This window comes from Typopeltis vanoorti, chromosome 10 (assembly GCF_054136105.1).
Source record: "Typopeltis vanoorti isolate ZY-2024b chromosome 10, IOZ_Tvanoo_1.0, whole genome shotgun sequence".
Taxonomy (NCBI): domain Eukaryota; kingdom Metazoa; phylum Arthropoda; class Arachnida; order Uropygi; family Thelyphonidae; genus Typopeltis; species Typopeltis vanoorti.
This window is the reverse complement of record NC_143558.1, coordinates 72609585-72630354: the sequence shown is the minus strand read 5'-3', so window position 1 is coordinate 72630354 and position 20770 is coordinate 72609585.

Genomic DNA, 20770 nt, shown 5'->3' with positions numbered 1-20770 from the left:
AGGACTGAGGCAACTCGTAGTAAAGGTGGACCAAGCTCTCATCACTCCTTGTCTCAGTATCTCCCATAATGCAAAGCACATCTCCTTGCGGACATGTATAAAGACACTTCAGGCGCAAACTTTGTTTGCTCACACTTGGATAAAGGATTAAACTAAATTTATTATAGTCTAACAAAGTGGAAAATAAACTTCCAACATCTTTCTCTAACTCCAGAGTAATTTAATAATAAGATGGTACACCGTTTGGCAACTCGTATAGGTAAATATGACCTCTCCATTGCTTCTGCCTTAGTATCACCACTTATGAGTCTGGCTCCCACTGACGAGACCTCAATAAAGGTCGAAACCGGTTGGAAGCTTGGGTGATGAATGGCAATGCTGTAGCCCATGAAGTTTTAACTGAGGCTCGGCTGTTGCTGTCACCCAGGGCCTAAGCGTGTGTGTGTGTGGGGGGGGGATAATGAATGGCAATGCTGTAGACTGTGAAGTTAACTGAGGCACGGCTGTTGCTGTTACCCCTCAGATGAGCAAACGAGCGGCTCTGTGCGGTGGTGGGGGAGCTTTCCACGGTGCAGAGCCAATCGGATCTCAGAGTTCTTCTCAGTGGCAGGTGAGCCTGTTATTGAGGGGAACAACGCTGAGTTTCTGAATTTTTGATCCTGCGGGTCGCTCATTATTGGGTGATCCGGGGGATCTCACGAGTTTTTGGAGAGGTTACCCTGCACTTAAACAGGGAAACCGGTCTGGGTAGTGGCCTTTCCCTTAATGCATAGCATTATACATGTTCTGCAAGGATATGTGCTTTGCATTATGGGAGATACTGAGACAAGGAGTGATGAAAGCTTGGTCCACCTTTACTACGAGTTGCCTCAGTCCTAAAGATACTTGTGCATACTTTGTTTGCTTACAGTTGGATAAAGGATTAAACTAAATTTATTACACGTAATCTTGGTTGTTTCGGCTGTAAGTTCAAACACTACATTAATTCATTACAGACTATATTTTCAATAGAAAATATAGGATATCCTGAAAATAGTCATTTTAAATCTATAAGAAGCAGTAGGATGCTAAATCTTAATCAGAATGGTAAGCACTATCTTTACACTAACATGCAGATGTCAAACGATTGACTAGAATGCGGGAGTTTACTCCTCGTAAAATTCCCCCTTCCTTGATGCCAGGGGCGAATTCTTCATGCTTGCTGCGCAAGTTCAGTACTTATGAAAGAAGTAATATTTATTTGTTAATAAATGCATACATTTATAAGCATTCCATTTAGGCTTTTATTTTTGTAGACAGAAGACGTCTTAAGCTTGCGCGGCAATAACTGAGCTTTGTGTTGTGTATCGAAGGCCGATGCTTGCTCGTCTAGTCAAAGCAACCCCGGCTTGCTCGGTTGTGTGAGCTTCCAGGTCCTCGCTGCAGCACTGTGATTTCATGCGCGCTCATAGCAATTTACGCTCATTTCACGTCGTCTTAAATATAGGCCATACGCAGTGAAAGTAGTTCTAGCCAGTGAGCTTCAGTCAGCCTTTACAAGTGTGCGTGTTGCGTGGGAAAATTAAGTTACAACCAACTTTTTATGACGATGTTATTGACCAGTTTATAAAGAAGAACCGTAGTGTAACTAAATTGAAAAAGATAGAATATCATTTGTAAAATAAATGTTGTATTTGTATGAATAAATGTACATAAATTTCTAAATATATAGTTTTAAATGGTCAGTAATTTATTATTCCGCTAATCAGACTTCAATCACACCTCTCACTCCCTGAATGATAACAAGAGCAAGCGTGAATTTCAAGACCAGCATTCGCCCCTGCTCGTTGTTTCCAAAATTATTACGACGCAAAGTCAGAAAGGAACACTGTGAATTGGGCTAATTCAACATGCTATAAGATTTAAACAAAGTGAGCAACTTTATGCGGTTTTGAAATAATAAACCCAGAACTAAAAATTAAATACTTATTATGCTAGTTCTATTCATCTATATGTTATAATTTTATATAAAAATGTATCAGTTTCTGTGAAAATATTTATGAAGCGATAAAAAATAATACAGTGCTGTAGGCGAGCCGAAAATTCCGGTCGTCATTCTCTAATAAAAGAATAAACAATGAAGAAACTTAGAAATAATAATAATAATAATAATAATAATAATAATAATAATAATAATAATAATAATAATAATAATAATAATAAATGCGCTTCAAAATAAATTGTGTTTTTTTATCCTATTTAATGCATTACAAAAACAAAATGCTTTCCAGATTTAAACGCTCCTGCTCGAGCCTTGAAGTGATGCGATCCAGATCCAAATGCTGCAAAACTTTGCAGGAATACACTGTGCATCATGCGGAATCGATATTTGAATGTGTATGGGGGGGGGGCTCCAAAATTCACTGCCAAGGGGCATTACAAATACCAAATCCATGGAATTTGCATATCACGCAACTCGACAGGTCCCAGGAGGGGTTAAAAGGATGAGGTTGATTCTGGTTGTTAATACCGCCCACAGCGATGCCACTAACCTTGCCTCACCGTACTTTGCTCGTGAAGCAGTATTACGTAAATAATCGCAATGCTGTTGCTGCATCTCGCGAATTTCGACGCCTGATAAACGTCGATTAGTCGTTTTGAAGAAACAGGATCGTTGGGAGTTAGACCCGACAGAAGTCGAAAACATTCAGTTCATTCACTTGCTGTTGTGGAGCAAGCCATGCATAACAACGTTGGTTCCTGCAGTGCACGTGCCGTATCAAGACAGATGGATGTGCTTTACACACCTCTGTGAAAGGTTCTGCATTTCTACCCATTCAAGATAACCCTAACACAGGAGTGGCATTCGGCTGATATTCGCTTTAACATTCCATGGAGTTGGACGCTGCGTGGTCGTAGATGATTCGTGGGGAGTTGAGGCTCACTTTCATCTGAACGAAGCTGTGAATACCCATAGTTGCCGGGTATGGGCTATACAAAACCCGCATGCAATCCAACAAACTCCTTTGCATTTACCCAAAGTTATTGTCTGGTGAGGGTTGACAGAACCATTCTTCTTTGAGGACATTCGCCAGTCGGGTCCTGTGACCTGCTCAGTTACTGCCGAGAGTTATCGCGGTATGATAAACAACGGCTACAGCAGTGTACATGTACATGGATTTAGTCATTTTCATGCAGGATGAACCCCCCCCCACACACACACACATCGGTCATCCATAGAGGAGGTTCTTCGAGAACATGTCATGGAAGCCAGAGTGATCCCCCGCGCGTTTCCTACTTCTTGGCAGCCTTGTTCATCTGATCTGACCCTCTGCGACTGCTGGCTCCGGGGATTTCTCAAAGAAAAGGTTTATCAGGATCGTCCTGATAACTTGCCAGCGCTGAAAGACAACACAACGCAGCATGTGCGCAACATCACTCCCGACCAGCTGCATTCTGACGTTGAACGTGTGCAAAGGATATAGTTTGTGGCACACCAGGAAGGGCAGCACATCAAACAGTAAAGCCCGTGAATGCATAATGAAAGTGAATAAAAATGTGTTATTTATGCTTGTGTCGCTTTTAAGGAAAATTACTACATCTACATTAGGGGTACATCATACAGCACCACCGATAGTGAATTTTGGAACTACTCCCCCCCCCTCCGATATCGCTTCCGCGTGACTCAAATTTATTCCTGCAAAATTTCGCAGTATTTGGATCACTGGGTGGCGCTCCACAAGGCCTTCAACAGGAATACTTTAATTCTGATCTCTCTCTCTCTCTCTCTCTCTCTCTCTCTTTCTCTGTGTGTGTATGTGTGTGTGTGTGTGTGACTCTTACCCACGAAAGGTTGTAAACCTATACAACATTAATTACTATTAATACAGTGCATTGAATATAAATAATCCAGAAATTCGACTCCAGAGACCAATCATGGAATTCTTTCGATTCAAGATACATCAAGAGGATGTATCTTGAAACCTCCTGTTACCTGAAACCTCCAATAATAATAATAATTTTTAGACCCAAAATTTATTCATATTATTTACAATATATCTGATCCGATCCTGTGGCTTCCTCTCTTTGAGAAGGTTTCAGCTGACGCAAGGCGGAAAAAACCCTGCTGTCTACGCCCAAGACCGGCTAACTTGGCTTTGGCTGAGGAAGATCCTAAAACTCCGAACGTCGTCGATGGGAATCGAGCCTAGGACACTCCTTCCCCAGGCATAAGGTTGTGAAGCGCAACCCACGAAATATATATATATATAGCTAATAATATAGCTAATAAAAAATGCTGATTTTCAAAAAATTGCACGATTTTGGTTCGTTATATATATATATATATATATATATATATATATATATATATATATATATATATATATATATATATAACGAACCAAAATCGTGCAATTTTTTGAAAATCAGCATTTTTTTGCAATGCGATAGTTGTTTTTGCAAATCTTCGCGAATAATTTCGCGAAGATTTGCAATTAATTGACTATCACGTTCTCCAGATCTAATAGCTTCCGACTTATTCCTATGCGGTTACCTGAAGGCAAAGGTGTGTATGTGAACAAGCCCCAGACAATTTAACAGCTGAAGGAGAATATGCGTAAATTAGGGCGCTGCAGCCAGAAACATTAACACTTCTCATGGAACATGCCGTAGAAAGGGCCCGTCCTTGTGAAGCCGAAAATGGAAGGCATTTACGTGATGTTGTTTTTAATAACTAATCAAAAAGCTCCAGGTTCTATCTTTCATTATAACAACAACAAACAAAAAAAAGGCCACCTTGCACTGATAATTATCATTGTTATAATGTGTGCAACTTTATGTATAATAATAATAATAATAATAATCATTTTTCTCAGATATTTCTCAGATAAATTACATACATTATATGAACACAATTATGCATAAAAAATACTTTCTCGTGCATAAATGTTTTTTAATAATAATAATAACAATAACTGTTTACAACATATATTATTATAATATTCATAATGATGATTATTACAGATGTTTCTTTGCAATTTTACACTCTACATATACAATATCAATGGATATAATCACTCTATATTGCATACTTTTGTTACAGTTATTACATACATTACATACATTTGATTACATATGATTCATTACTTACATTTGTTTACATATGATACTTACATTACATACATTTTTTTACATATAATACATACATTACATACTTTGGTTTACATGTGATACGTACATTACATACACTTGGTTACATATGATACATCTTGGATGAGAACTAATTTCTCTGCTTTCTGCTTTCATCCTCGAAGCTTATATGTAAGCTTATCTGAGGATGACACCAGTTGGTTATTATTTATTGTTTTTTGCTGTGTTGTGAAGCTACGAAATCTATCACTGAGAAATTCGTGCGCGCGCGCACGCACGCACGCACGCACGCACACACACACACACACACACACACACACACACACACACACACACACACACACACACACACACACACACACACACACACACACACACACACGCACGCACGCACGCACGCACGCACGCACGCACGCACGCACACACACGCGCACACACACACACACACACACACACACACACACACACACACACACACACACACACACACACACACACACACACACACACACACACACACACAATAACTTGGAATGTATTGATGCATCGCTGAACTGGAAGCCTAAACGAATATATTGTGTTTCATTAAGTTTGTATGGTATTTTGGGTGCGTGTTTCTCGTTCACAGTATGTCCTTAGAGCTCTTTTCAGGCTATTGTAGTTTGTAAGGTTTCTGTATTCAAAAGGTAATTTTTTTATCATGTCTGGGATGTAGAAGTTTCGCGTGGCCTTTCCGTACTGATTATTGTATTTATATGTGATATAATTAGTAGTCTGAGGTCTTGTTATACGATATGTATTTCTGACTGTCCTGTAGTTGGCATCGAAATAATGTTTTAGCAAACTGTTTTATATCACTATGCTGTTTAGCAAAACTGCATAGTAACATAAATGTTTTGCTGTCAGTATTTTGTGTTCTGACATTGCAATGTATATAAGGTCGTTATTTTCTCTTTGCTCCCAAAAGATCAGTTTTATCATTTTGTACTGTAGCGACATTAACTATTTAATTTGTAGGGTGCACAGAAAGCATACGTTGTTATAGCGTATCTTAGTATATTTTGGCATAGTGCTTTGTATATTAGTGTTTTTAGGCGTATGGGAACTATGTCTTTTAACCTGTAGAGTTTGCCACTTATTGTTCGGAGTTTGTTGTGTAGATGGTTTATGTGGCTATTCCAGTTCATATCTGCATCGAAGTAAATTCCAAGGTATCGTATCGTTTCAACCTGAGTGATTGTAGTGGTTTTGCTGTTCTGTGTGTTTTTCATGTTGGAAAGTGGATGTTGGATGGTTGGTTATATATTTGTTATCAACTGGTCGAGTCAGTGGATTTCTGAATATCATTAATTTTGTCTTTTCTGAGTTTAGGTGTATGGAGTTTTTCGTGAGCCAGTCTATGATCAGATTTATGTCATGTTGCATATTTGTTTGGGCTATGCTTGCGTTATTATGGATGGATATTATTGCTGTATCGTCTGCGTATTGGAATATCTTACCTTTGGGTGGTAGCTGATTAATATCGTGCGTGTAAATGTTGAATAGAGTTGCGGAGAGTACAGCTTCCTGTCGTACTCCACAGGTTACTGGTAGCTCTCTGCTTCGGTTTGACCCTATACGTGTGATATGCTTTCTATTTTGAAGGTAGTTTGTAAACCACCTGTGAAGAGGCCCGTCTATTCCAACATGGCTCAGCTTTTCTAACAAGGTTTGATATTTAAGTGTATCGAATGCTTTAGTTAGATCAATAAAGACTACCATGGCAATTTTGTTTTTGTCTAAGGCTCGTATTAATTACGTCAAGAGAGATATTGTTCCCTTATTTTTCTGAAAACCATATTGTGTTTTGGAGATAATATGAAAGATCTCAGTGTATGTTGTGAGTTTCTTCAGTACGATCCGCTCCATAATTTGATTGATAATTGGTAATGTTGTTATGGGTCTGTAATTGCTGATTAAATTTCTTTTTCCATGTTTGTATATGGGCGTGATTGTGGCGGTCTTTAGCATACTTGGTATCTGTCCTGTTTTAAATATTTTATTTATTAATTTTAGTAGGATAGGACTTAAACTAGTTGCATGTTGCTTTATATCATTAGGTCTGATACCATCAACTCCTAGGCCTTTGTTTGGTTTGATTTGATGTATTGTAGAGAGAAATTCTGCTTCTTTTATGGTTGGGAACCATAATGTCTGTTTTGATTGTGGTCCAAGTGGAGGGTCTCGTTTTGTGATCGGGGGAATATTTCTGTGCAGTTCTTGGATGGAGTCTGCAAAGTATTGGTTAAAGTCATTTGCTAGTTGTTGGATAGGTTTTGCGTCTTTCATGAAGCTGTGTTTTATGGTTTCGGAGGCAGTAGTGTTGGGAACAAAATCTAGCATCTCATTGATCAGATGCCAGGTTTGTTTCATGTTTGTTTTGTGCAGAGGTTAGTTTGTCTCTGTAGTAGCTTCTTTTTGCATTTCTGATTTGTGTTGTAAGGCGATTCCTTGTTATCTTATATTCAGTTTTTAAAGCTGTGTTATTTGGATATCGCTTTAATTCTTTCCATAAAGCGTCCTTTCTGTGTATTTCTAGGATTAAGTTTTGTGTTTGTTCTTTTTGAACGAATTCTGACTTTCTTTGTAGCTTTCTTATATATTTCCTCTAGTGTGAGTTTAATGTTGCTATATAAGATATCTGCTGAATTTGATGCCAAGTGTTCCCAGTCTGTTTTTCTTATTTCGTGGTTGACTATTTCTTCGTCTATTATTGTTTTCTGTCGCTTTTCTTCTGTGGGACATTGCATGGATATTGTCTTGGTGTGCAGGTTTAGAGCGGTGAAGTAACGGTCTGCTACTTTGTCTGCTATTTAATAATAATAATAATAATAATAATAATAATAATAATAATAATAATAATAACAGAAAAAAATCTGCTTTTCGCATAGAGTGTAAGAAAAAAATTTCCGCCACATCGCACTGGGTTTCCCTCTTCATTCATACAGGTACGGATCAGAACGTATCACAAATGCTTCTCTTATTAATTTAAGAAAAATCACTAAAAATTGAAAACAAATACTTAGAGACGTTTTTTTTTAATTTCTAAATGGGCTTCATATAATTATCTGCAATCATGAAAATGCCAAAAATGAGCAAATCTCAGCAAATATCTTGTCACTTTAAATATCACTTTCATACAGAACAGAAGCAAGGCGCTGTTTTGTGCCACCGGAGATGTTTATAAAAAGATAAATAAAATTAAAAATTGGGAGTAAAAATCAGAGTATATAAGAACTTCTACCTACTGATACTCTCAGAGAAGGTCATTAGTTTGCATTCCTATATAATAATCCTTTGATTGGACAGAGTTAAACTGAATAATAAGTTAACATTTAATTGTATGTTAATCATCGATCCATTCCTGGATCCGAATTCCTTCTAAGACACAGAGAACAGAGAAGTGGGTTCGGGAGTTTTTCATATGGATGTGTGTGTGTGTGGGGGGGGGGGGGTGACAAGGTTTCTTCCTTCAGGGGAACCCGGATTTTTCATTCCGCAAAACAGGCAAGCAGGGTCATCGCCAGATTAGATCGCGCCCTGAGGCAAACAATTTAATAACGCCCCTGATGGATTATAAGACAAAAATATAAGAAAAGCTCCAATTGCTATTTTGTTTTTATTACAAGAGAAACTTTTAATGCAAAACGATTACATAATATTAATTAAGTGTTTGCTCTACTGGGACATCGCACAATAAACTGTTTATAAGCTCTTCTAAATTTAAATTATAAGCTATGTCAGCATCTGTCGATATAGTTGCTAGTCCAACCAATCTCTCTTGGATCATCACTGTTCGCAAATAATTTTTAATCAGTTTAAGCTTGGAAAAACTTCTTTCCGCACTTGCTACGCTAACAATTCTTGTTAGCGTAGCAAGTGCGGAAAGAAGTTTGCGACGGCGCCTACCGCAACATGGTTGAATGAGCGCCCTTATTCATCCCCGCCGTGAGGCAGGTTGCCTCTATGCTACACCCTGTCGATGGTGGTGCAGGCAAGCCTGCCATTAACCGACATAATGCACTTCCTCGTAACATCAGTTGCTTCGGCCGCAAATCCAAAACAACAACAATAACAACAACAACGCGCTAAGAAATAAAATATTTTCAATCCTTTCCCCTTTTTTCAGCGTATATGTCAAATGACGATCGAGTGTAAACGATACTTTTTTTGGGGTAAACAATATGACTATAGCTCTGTAGTTATTAGGCCTTGTATACACAGTTACTTGAAGTCTATTTCACCTTTTTTCTTCTTTATTCTTATTTTTTGTTGTTTTTTATTCTTACATTTTTTTCTTTAACTTATCAATCTTTACATTATCACTCGTACAGTCCGTGTATTATATTTTACTACTACTTTTTCAGTCTCAATAAATTTCAAATTTCATTTTTTATTTTTTTCATTTAAATTAGAAGCTCAGATTTTGTTAAATGACATCTCTTCGCTTTCACATCGGCACTCAAGTTCTGCTGTGACAGTATGCATTGGAATTACGGCCGAAGCAACTATACAAATTTGCCTATTTCGCGCGAAGAAAAACTACGAATTTCCTAGACCCAGTGCCGGCCCTAGGAATTTTGCCGCCCCTTTCCCCTAAAAAAAAAAAAAAAAAAAAAAAAAAAAAAAAAAAAAAAAACCTCTTTTAATGGCGTCTTAAAAGCCACGATGTTAAGATAGGCTTAAAAAGAGAGAGACAATTAACTCTTTAACGGTAGAATTTTGTTCAGAAAACGTTCATCTGCATGGGTAATTAAAATCAATTGCTAATAATATCGACATTACTGGGATCGCAATGAGAAGTACTTGCCATGAGCTCAGAATTTTTGGTTTCGGTCCTTTCGCTTATTTTCTCTTGCCAAGCTCCACTTTGTTTCCGAATATCGCGTTCTTTTTCCGATTTTCGTTTGCGATATTCTGCACCTGATAGTTTTTTTTTTTTAATCAAAGGACCTCTTCAGTATGAATTTAAAAAAATGTATACTGAATTTTATCAGACATGTTGGAATGTTAAAATTATTTTAAAAGCCAAATCCTAATAACTCTATCAAAAAAAAAAAAAAAAAAAATATATATATATATATATATATATATATATATATATATATATTATTAGCAATCACTGCACAACAACTGTATTATCAAAATACATAAATATAGTCTATATTTATGTTTTGATTCTATTTCTTTAATTGGTTAACTCTTAACCAATAATCTCATTATGATCGTTTGGTGTCGTTGGTTAAATGAGATTTACCCTCAGTCAAGGTCAACTCACGGCCAACAATGGAATCGGAAATAAATGCAAAATAGGTGTTCTACTATGGCAGTGGTTCTCAAACTTTTTTAAGTCGGGGCGCCTTTAAAATCCTACAAATAATTGTAGGCTCACTATATACAAATTTCTGAGAAATATGTTATAAAAATTAAGTCAAATATTACAGAAAAAAAATAATGTGATAAAAAAATGAAACATACCTTAAGTTTATTCATTCTTGTGTTTTATGAGAAACATGAGCCTGATTGTCCTAGCGATTGCTTCAATGTTTGGGCATATATTTGAAAGGCAAACTCTCATTTCCTCATCAATACATTGAAAAGTTCCTCTCTTTTTACACTTAATTGTGGTGAGGGTAGAAAATCATAATTCACATAAATATGATGTTGAAAATTGTAGTAAAATGTTCAAAGCTTTTTTAGATATTGACACATATTCTTCTTTTATAGAAATCCAAAAGGCTTCAAGAGACAATTCCTTATGTTTAATCACCAATCCACGATCAGTGGATATAGCTGCCAGTTCTTCTTCTTCTGTTAATGTTAAACCAAAATCACTTGAAGTTTCCATAAATGGGTTTCTAATCCAATCGTATTGTTCAGTGTTAAGTGATGGAAAATAAGAACTCAGTTTTTCTTCTAAACTTGTTAAATGCTCAACTATTATTGGAAGTGTTTCATTTATGCAAGTGTTACTTACCAATGGAAACATTTCCAAATTACCATCAACAGCTTTTTTTCTTTCCAAATCTGTAGTTTTCTCTGAAACGCTTTCATTTTGTCAGTGGATGTGAGAATATTTTCTTCTTTCCCTTACATGCTAGTATTCAAAATATTGAGCTGCTGAAATATATCGGCCAAATACTGTAACCTGGCAATCCAAAATTCGCACCGAAGGAGGTTACAAAAATGTAATTGTTTCATCTCTTCAAAAAACGCAAGAAGTTCTTGTCGTAGCTCGTGTACAGGGGTAAGTACTTTCCCCCTTGACAGTCACCTCACCTCAGTGTGTAAAAGCAGCCGTCTGTGTTGTGAATCCATATCGATACAAAGCATTTCGAATAAACGCGATTATACAGGTCTTGTTTTAATAAAGTTTACCATCTGAACAACTTGATCTAAAACTTCTCTTAATTTTTCTCCCAATGTTTTTGCCATCAAGGCCTCCCTATGAAGAAAGCAGTGGGTTACAATAACATTCTCATTTTGTTTTTTTACAAAAGATGTAAGGCCCTTAACACAGCCTACCATGGAAGGGGCTCCATCTGTACAAATGCCTACACACGACTTCCATGTTAACTGCCATTTATCAAGATAGCTATTCAAAATGTTAAAAACGTCCTCACCTTTTGTAGACACACTTAATTCTTTGCAAAAAAGAAACTGATTTACTATTTGATCTTCATTAATAAAACGGACGAATGCTAAGAGTTGCGCCCTGTTGGTAATGTCTGTTGACTCATCAACTTGCAATGCAAAATTTGAATATTGAAATTTATTACTGTATACATTTTTCTCGATATCAGAAGACATTTCTATAATACGCCTGTGAACCGTATCGTTGGACAGAGGAATCTTGCTTATTTTCATTGCTGTTTCATTTCCTAGCATTGTCATGACCATTTTTTTGCATGCAGGCAAAAATAAGTGACTCACCTAAAGTATGATCTTTCATATTTTTTGCTATCAGTTCTGAGACTTGATAAGAAGCGATTTGAGCTTTATCAGAAACAGTCATTATACTTTTAAAAGAATTTGCCGCTTTTGTTTGCTGTTCAGACAATCTCTTGAAAAAACTTACAGATTTATCTTGTAAATTAGAGTGTATAGTTTTAAAATGTTTACTCAATTTACTAGGAAGCAATGATTCATTTGCCATTTTACATCCACATACTAAACATAGCGGCAAAGGATGATCTTCACTTCCGGTCCAAGTGAAACCAAAGCTTAAATAACTTGCATTATATTTGCGAGTAGGCCGCAATTTTGCTTTCTTACTTGCACTTAACTTTTGCTCACTTCCAGAATCTGATTCTTCAATGTCACGCTTCTTTTTGAGAAATCTATCCATTTTATTTGGATGCATTTATCTGAAAATAAGTAATATGCACATAACATCCACTTCCAACACTTTTAAAATAAGTAATATACACAACAAGAATAAACCATATTCTTGTTCTCTTTGCAAGAAAAACCGCTGTCAATTAACATAATAATGATGTGTTGACAAAAACAGCGGTATATCCGTAATGAAAAGGTATAATAGAGTAACTATATTTATTTTTATATCTGGACACATATTTCTCTGGAATACCACAGGGCTCACCCGGAAATCTTCTAGGGCGCACCCTTTGAGAACCACTGTACTATGGTCACGTCGTCTATATATATATATATATATATATATATATATATATATATATATATATAAATTTAACGACTTCCTGAAGTCTGGTTTCAACAGAGATGGAATAAATGACTTTTTTTTTTTAATGATTTATTTTTCGCATACTTTAGGCCGATTTTGCCGCTCCCAAAAACTTGTCGTCCCGTGCAAATGCACGTGTCGCACCATCGGTAGATCCGGCCCTGCCTAGATCCCCCACCGACTTCTGTATGAGAGTGGCGAACTCCCCTTTAACTATAAACCCTTATAATTTAATACCAATACCTAATATAATACGGAGGTAGAAGTGTTTTTTCTACCGGAAACTCGGGTTTTTCATCCCGTATACAGACAAATCGGCCCTTCAGAAACACACGCAATTTATAGACAAAATTGCGTGTGTTCGGGACTCATCCCTTTCCAAATAAATGGGCATCACCAAGAAATTCTGTAGATTACGGGAAATTTCGTACTAATCAAGACGAGCTGAATAGTTAAGAACAGTTTTTGCTATATGAGAATGATAAATGTGAACGCATTGTCATAAATTCATTTTAAATGTTATATAATTCTATTAAATGACAATCCAACCGAAATGGTTTCGAAGCAATAATTTTTGAGTTACGCCCTCGTTTTATTCAATCACACTATCTGAATTTCACAAAGTAATTAACTATACGATGATGTTCTTCTATTCAGCTAAAAGTACTGTATTTCCTCCCGAGCAAACAACAAACAATTCCTTGAAAAACCAGCTATTCTGAAATAGTATCGTTTATTTATGCAACAAGACCTAACGCAAATGATTTCAAGATTTATATTATGAAGACATCAGTTCGAGATCTCAAGACTTAGTTTTAATAATAATAATAATAATAATAATAATAATTATTATTATTATTATTATCGTATTATTATTATTATAATTATTATAATAATAATAATAATTAAATTATTATTATTATTATTATTATCGAGATTTCGCGACATTTTCAACGATATCAGTTCAGAAGAATAAGTTTTTTCGCATTTAACATTTTCCTTTTTTTAAAAAAAAAAAACGTTCACTCAAACATATTCTAAACATTTTTCGTTGTTAAAATAATTTAAAAAAGAACGGTGTTTATAGTAGTAGCAATTTCAAATTTCTCAATTTTATTAGTTAAACACTGTTTTCAATACTGTTTTGATCTCTTTCCAAATTCATCTTTAAAATGTGCAGTACGTTTCTGGCTTGAGTTTACACAAAATAGGTTTCGTAACACGTTCATTGCCAATCACGCGATATCGCGCGACGCGAGTTCTCACCAAACGGCAGATCACGCGTTATCGCGTGGACATCGCTAACTAAATAAAAAAAAAAATTGGCCACCACACGATATTATAAAGATTTGCGATATTTTAAACACGCAGTACTTGCTGTCTACCTTGAGTTTACACAACGTATATTTTAGAGATATTATAATTTTAGACTATAACATTTTTTTCTTTTTTTTCCTCACTAAAGTATACTTATGAAAGAATATAACTGGAAGAGAGCTTTAATACATATCAGTTCGTATAGAAATGTGTTCTATAATAGTTGCTTTCCTTACGAAAAATGCTTCGTTCTGAGGTCGGGATACATTATGTTATCTTTGTAGAAACTCGCAGGTTTTAGACGAAAGCGATGTGCTTTTATCTTTTATTTTCCAATATTTCCGTTAGGTGGCAGCTGTAAACAAGCATGCGCTGTATGTAGGGAGCTGTATCTAAGAAACAGCTGCAGGTTGATAATCTGTAGCACTGGATGACAAGTGATAGACAGAGATGTAATATGTGTTTCCAGATTTCAATGATCAATTTAACTATATAAGTATTATATGAAAGGATTTCATTGCTAATTATGTCCAAGCTGAAACAGCAATTCATATTTTACGCCTACATCAGAACCAGTGGACCACCAGTAGCAACCAATTGATTATTAGCGCGTTCGTGTATGTGCGCTGTCATTATGCAGCGGGATGTCTGTTACAGCCGCCTAAAAGACTTGCATTTTCGTCTGTTGCTTGGAGTTTAATTTTACTTCCAATAAAAAAGAAGCAGACATAAGCCTTCTTCCTCAAACGACGAGAAGACTGGTAACAGTCACATCGTTCGATCATGGGACTTAACAGAAGCACTGTGCGACTTATCGTTCTTTCGTCATTTTATATTTTATTTCTAGTAATAGGCGCTTCAATATTTTCTGCTATAGAAGCTCCGCAAGAAGTTGAGATAATAAGAAATCTCAGAAGTAAAAGGGCCCTGTTCCTTCAAGATCATACCTGTGTGACCGGTAAGTAAGCCTACTATTATCACAATTAAACCTTTTTTTTTCTGATTCTTACTTCATACAAAACCAAAATTATTATTTTTCGTGAGTATATGGTTTTTAATTATCAGTAAAAGTAAAGTTTAATTAATATTTTACAAGCTTCCATATTTTCTCCATTCTTTATAAATACACTGCATGAAAATTAGTGCAAATTTTATTAACTTTATTTATAAGTATTGTGCATTATGAACTATATTTATTGAAATGTTGTACTTACTAATATGAAGTCAGTAATTATAATAGCGGAGTATATAAAATGCAGTCGACAAAATTTACTTACCTTGAAGTTAAATTTGCTACTACTCATATAATGACTTCGCTAGCTATCGAGATATGTAAACACTAAATTATTTCGACGGTAGTAACGAACGCCTCCCGCACGAACGTAAATACCTTTCTGCCTTGAATGTATTATCGACTTATTTGTTAAGCATATCGGTTAAATAGTTAAGATGTTCAAAATGCAGTAACTTTTCTTTGAATTCATCAGATACTGTATTGCGCGATACCTATTTATTAAAGATTGTTCGTTTGTTCAATTTTTAATTTGTTTACGCTTATATAAATAATTTTTATATTTCATTTTAGATTATTACTTATTTGAAAAATATTTGCAATAAGAAGTTAGACTAACTCCATTGTCATTTATCCTCTGTTATGATGAAAAATAAATCAAATATTGAAAATGAATAACTTGGAACCACAATTTGCTCAGTTTTGAAGTAAATAAAACTAAGTTTCAGAAACAAAAACTAACGTAAGCAATTACACAGATAACATAAAAAAGTAAATAAAAATATAATATAAAATGCATATGTATATAATATATATTATATAATTTAATATAAAATTAATATTTTATATTATAACAATATCATATAAACTATAAATATTATAATATAAAATATTAAATATGGGGACGTTGGTTTTGATGTGACTGTATCAAGATAACTCAAAAATTGTTGGTTCTGTTCTCTGTATAGATTCACAAGTAACAGAAGGTATATGGAAAATATTATAAAAGTGTGTAAGTAGTTTAAACTTATTTTGGCAATATGGTACATAGTGTTATAAATAGTCCGAAAAATCGCATTGTTTCGAGCAAAAATATCCGACTTTGATTTGGTAAATAAAAACACAGAAGAAAAATGTTATCGACACTTCTGTTTTTAATTATTGCAATCTGTTTTTAAAAATGCAATGCTAGCTGACAGTCGCACGCTAATAAATAAACATCGAGTTCTGACATGCATAGCTAATGATGTAATAGAGGACATTCCAAAACTGTTTCGATGTTATGTACTATTTTTATACTTACTGTATATTGTATTTTAAAATGCTTTGATTTTAACTGTTACAGGTATTGCTTGAGTCATAAGACATTAAACATATTAGACCTAGTTAATGTTTACGAATGCAATTATTTTGATGGAAGGATTACTGAAATCCTTTTTCACCGATTAGTAAGAGGTATTGTGTTTCTTGACTTGCAGGCACCGCTGCACTTCATTATTTCTGCACAGAGGCTGCTTGTTTTGTTACGGAACGTACAGTCGGCCTAAGTCAATAAAATAAGAGTAATCCTTTCATTAAAAGGGTTTTATTATATGATTTAAACATCCAGGTTATATCATTGTAATGAAGTACCTTTAATTTGTGTTTCGTTTCATTTTGTTTCTTGCCAGTAACATGGAATTTCGTATTATAAAATTTTCTATTAATGAATTTCTTCCTACATTGTAGGTCGAACATTTTAGTAGGCAAGAGACGATATGCAGGAACTGGTATTCGTATTCTCCTCTTGTTAAAAGTTGAAATTGAATTTAAAACTTACGCATTTCTTATTTATTTATTTTGGCTTTCTGCCCTAAGAAAATATAAACAATTCCTTTCGGAAGCGAGGAGAAGTCACTCAACTTGAACTTGCTTTCTCGTTAGGAATAAGTTGCTAGTGACGCGACTTAATTTCTTCTTTGGCACAGTACCTTAAAAATGCAGAGATGCTCGAGGTTTTTAATAAAAGGCTTGCATCGCTAACGATTAGTTTCAAAAGATGTTTCATACGGCACTGTTAACATCCTGTTAAGAAAAGATTGTGATCTTTGAGTAGCTCTAGATAAATGAGAGCAAAACTAATATGCCCGTGCTTTGTTGAGCACCTAACTAGTAATAAATAAAAGATACATATTAATTAAGAATCCGTTATGCCTCACGAAATATCTATTGCAATATTGAAATATCTGTTGCAATATCTATTGAAAGCAGTTCAAATTGTAGTAATTTGTATATGGGTACAGTAGTGTTGGAAAAGAATGTTTATATCAACGAGATGAATCTTTGTAGTTTATGCACTTGTGTGACTCCGAAGCGTTTTCAGAAGAGCAGCACATGCTCTTCTTTATGATTTGATGAGATTGTGGTTGGAATGCGACGAATGTTTACAAAGGTTTCTCACCTGAAGGCCTACAGATCATACTGGCAGGATACTGTTCTTACCCCCCCCACACACATACATACCACCAACATGCACATCTCACAACAGATAAATATGCTGGAGAATGCAGACAATTAGACACTGAAAGCAGTTATCCTCTTTCGAGAAAAAAAAATCAGTTTATTAAAACAATAATATATATATATATATATATTGTCTGGTGATAAGTCCCGATTTAAGTAAAATCCCTTTGAGACATAGGATTCAGAGTTGGCAGGACCGCGAATATGCCAAGTATTCTTTGTGGCAAAAGCTTGACGTAAAAGAGTGGTCAGACGAAGTAAGCTTATTTATTTTATTTTATTTTATTATTATTATTTTTTTAATTTTTTTTTTTTGTCGTTGACTGTGTGAAGGCTGAAACTTAATTAAATATCATAGTCCATTATATGCAGTGCTTCATTTAATTTGCATATACTTATGAGACGCTATGAAAATCAGTCTGGTTAAGTTGTTGGCCTTGAGCGTCGGTAAGTATTGTGGATTATTATTATTATCAAAATCATTTAAGTAATAGTATTAAGTAATAGCACTGTATTACTATTAAATAATACTATTTTCTGCAATTATATAGTATTGTATACACATATATAATAATATGGTATTACTTATTCATGAAAAATAATACCAAGTCTGTTAATAAGTACTGTGTGTGTGTGTGTGTGTGTGTGTGTGTGTGTGTGTGTGTGAAATGTTAACTGGAATTTTTTTTTATAGTACTGGAAACCTAATGTGGTGGACCTTATATGAAACCGGTCGGGTAATAAGACTGATTTTTCAACATCAACTAATTTCCTTATGTATGGTAATAAGACTGATTTTTCAACATCAACTAATTTCCTTATGTCTTTAAAATCTCCCGCTCCGTCTTCCTTCTATATTCAGTTTCTTACTATCGCTTTAGAAAGAAAGGTGTTTCAGAATCGGAAAGTGCAATAACAGCAATAGCCCTCTTCAAATTCTCTGCGATGGCAAAGTCAGATTTGGGTGATCATTAATGCTAAAATTTATCTGAAGATGTTGCATCCTTCGAAATTCGTAAATTACTTATAGGAATATTCAGTTCTCGCAATCTGGTAAACGACTGTCTTGTAGATATCCTCACAATGAATGAGACAAGATGAATCGCCAGCAGAGTAAAGATAGTTCGATAAGGTATCTGCACGAAGATTCAGTAAGGTTCTCTTAGGTACTGCATATAAAAGGCAGTATACGATTTACATTGAGGCATAGGATTGTCAAATTGTTTCCTCTTTTCCTTTATGAAAGATTAGGAACGTTAATAACAGAATTGGGGGAAAATTGCATTTTACAAGATATCGTATATGCGCCAACACACTCTTCGGAAAAGAAGATGTAGAACTGTTTTGTATGCATCCTGAAGGTGCATTAAGTCGTAAAACCACATACACTTTTATATGTGGGGAGATTTCTATGAAAAATAGAAATAAAAACCGTAAATATTGTTGGAGCCTTTAGAACTGGATAAAGACATTAAAGAGGAGAGAGAGAGAGAGAGAGAGAGAGAGAGAGAGAGAGAGAGAGAGAGAGAGAGAGAGAGAGAGAGAGAGAGACTCGTTCACTCATAACAGTTTTTCATTATGAATACATTCTACAAGAAGCTTGTTGGAAAACGTTGAACTTGATAATTTCAAAACTGAATTATTTAAAAGAAATTGACTTCACTTTAATAGATCGCACAAAATGAGGTGCAAAATGTGGAAACATTTGAAAGAAGATACTTTGATACTGATTCAGATCACAGACTAGTTTTGAGCTAATATACACATTAGTAGAAGGAAAGAAAATTATGTATTAAAACGAACCGCGAAGAAAATAAACATTCTATTTTTATTTCAAAATTATATTAAAATGGATTTCAAAAATCACTGAAAACGATGTAGATAAACATTTTGAAAACGTTTTAGTTCAGGAATTATGCTTTTGCGAGACAATAAAATTTTTAATCCTACAAAACTGGTTTATTTATTTATTTTTAAATGTTTCTGTCAGCAATTCTTAAAAACTATTTCCTTCATTTACTTATTATCTCTCTAACATTAATATCCACTTTAGTCTGATAAATTCCATTTATTGTTTTGTATAACGATAATCATTAAAGCGGTATATATTTATACGAAGAACAATTTAAAAGCAATTTGAAGAATTACAATAGATAAGGAAAGAGCGGTATGTGTGTCTTATAATGTCACGAATCCAGGGTCGGTCCGAGAGTATCTGATGCCCCCCTAGGCAAAGAAAATTTAGGCGCCCCTATACGTTGTGTCTCTCTTTATATTTTGTCATACTCAGACAAGCACACGTACACCTACACATGTTGATATTTATAAAAATAATATCATTATGAACATTAAAAAATTTTATTAATCAAAACCAATACATTTGTATACATATATGATTACTCCTAATATCTGTATAGCAAGAAAATTATTACATATTAAATACAAAAATTATGAAAAATTAATCTTTAGGGCTTTTGCTTTGGCAAAGTTTTGAATTAATTCATCTATATTGATTTCATGCTCTATAGATATTATTGCTAGACCAGTGAGTCGTTCCTGAGCCATCGTAGAGCGAGTGTAAGTTTTTGTAAGTTTTAATTTCGAGAAACTCCTTTCTGAACTTGCTACCGATGCTGGCTATTTTTTTTTCGAAGGTTATAATTTTTCCCCGAACTATGTAGCAAAATCTGGTGCTCCGAAGTCTTAGTGCCCCTAGGCGATTGCCTGGGTTCGCCTAATGATAAAATCGGCCCTGTACACATTAAAACCAATCCTATGAGGATTGGTTTTAATCTGTACTCGGAATAAAATTATATTAATACGAGACGGATTCACTTCTTTTTATTTCCATTTGTCTTTCATAAATCAGAATTTATCGATATACAAAGATCTGATCAATCCCCTTTGTAACCTGCACTGGGCTGATATTTGTATTGGTTGGTGCGCTATCCATGCACGTTACTGTGAAGTCATAATCGAAAAGATTTTGAAAAAAAATCATTGCGCAAAATGGCTGAAGCTCTGTCAGAGCTTCGGGTTGCATTATTAAATTAATGATACCATCA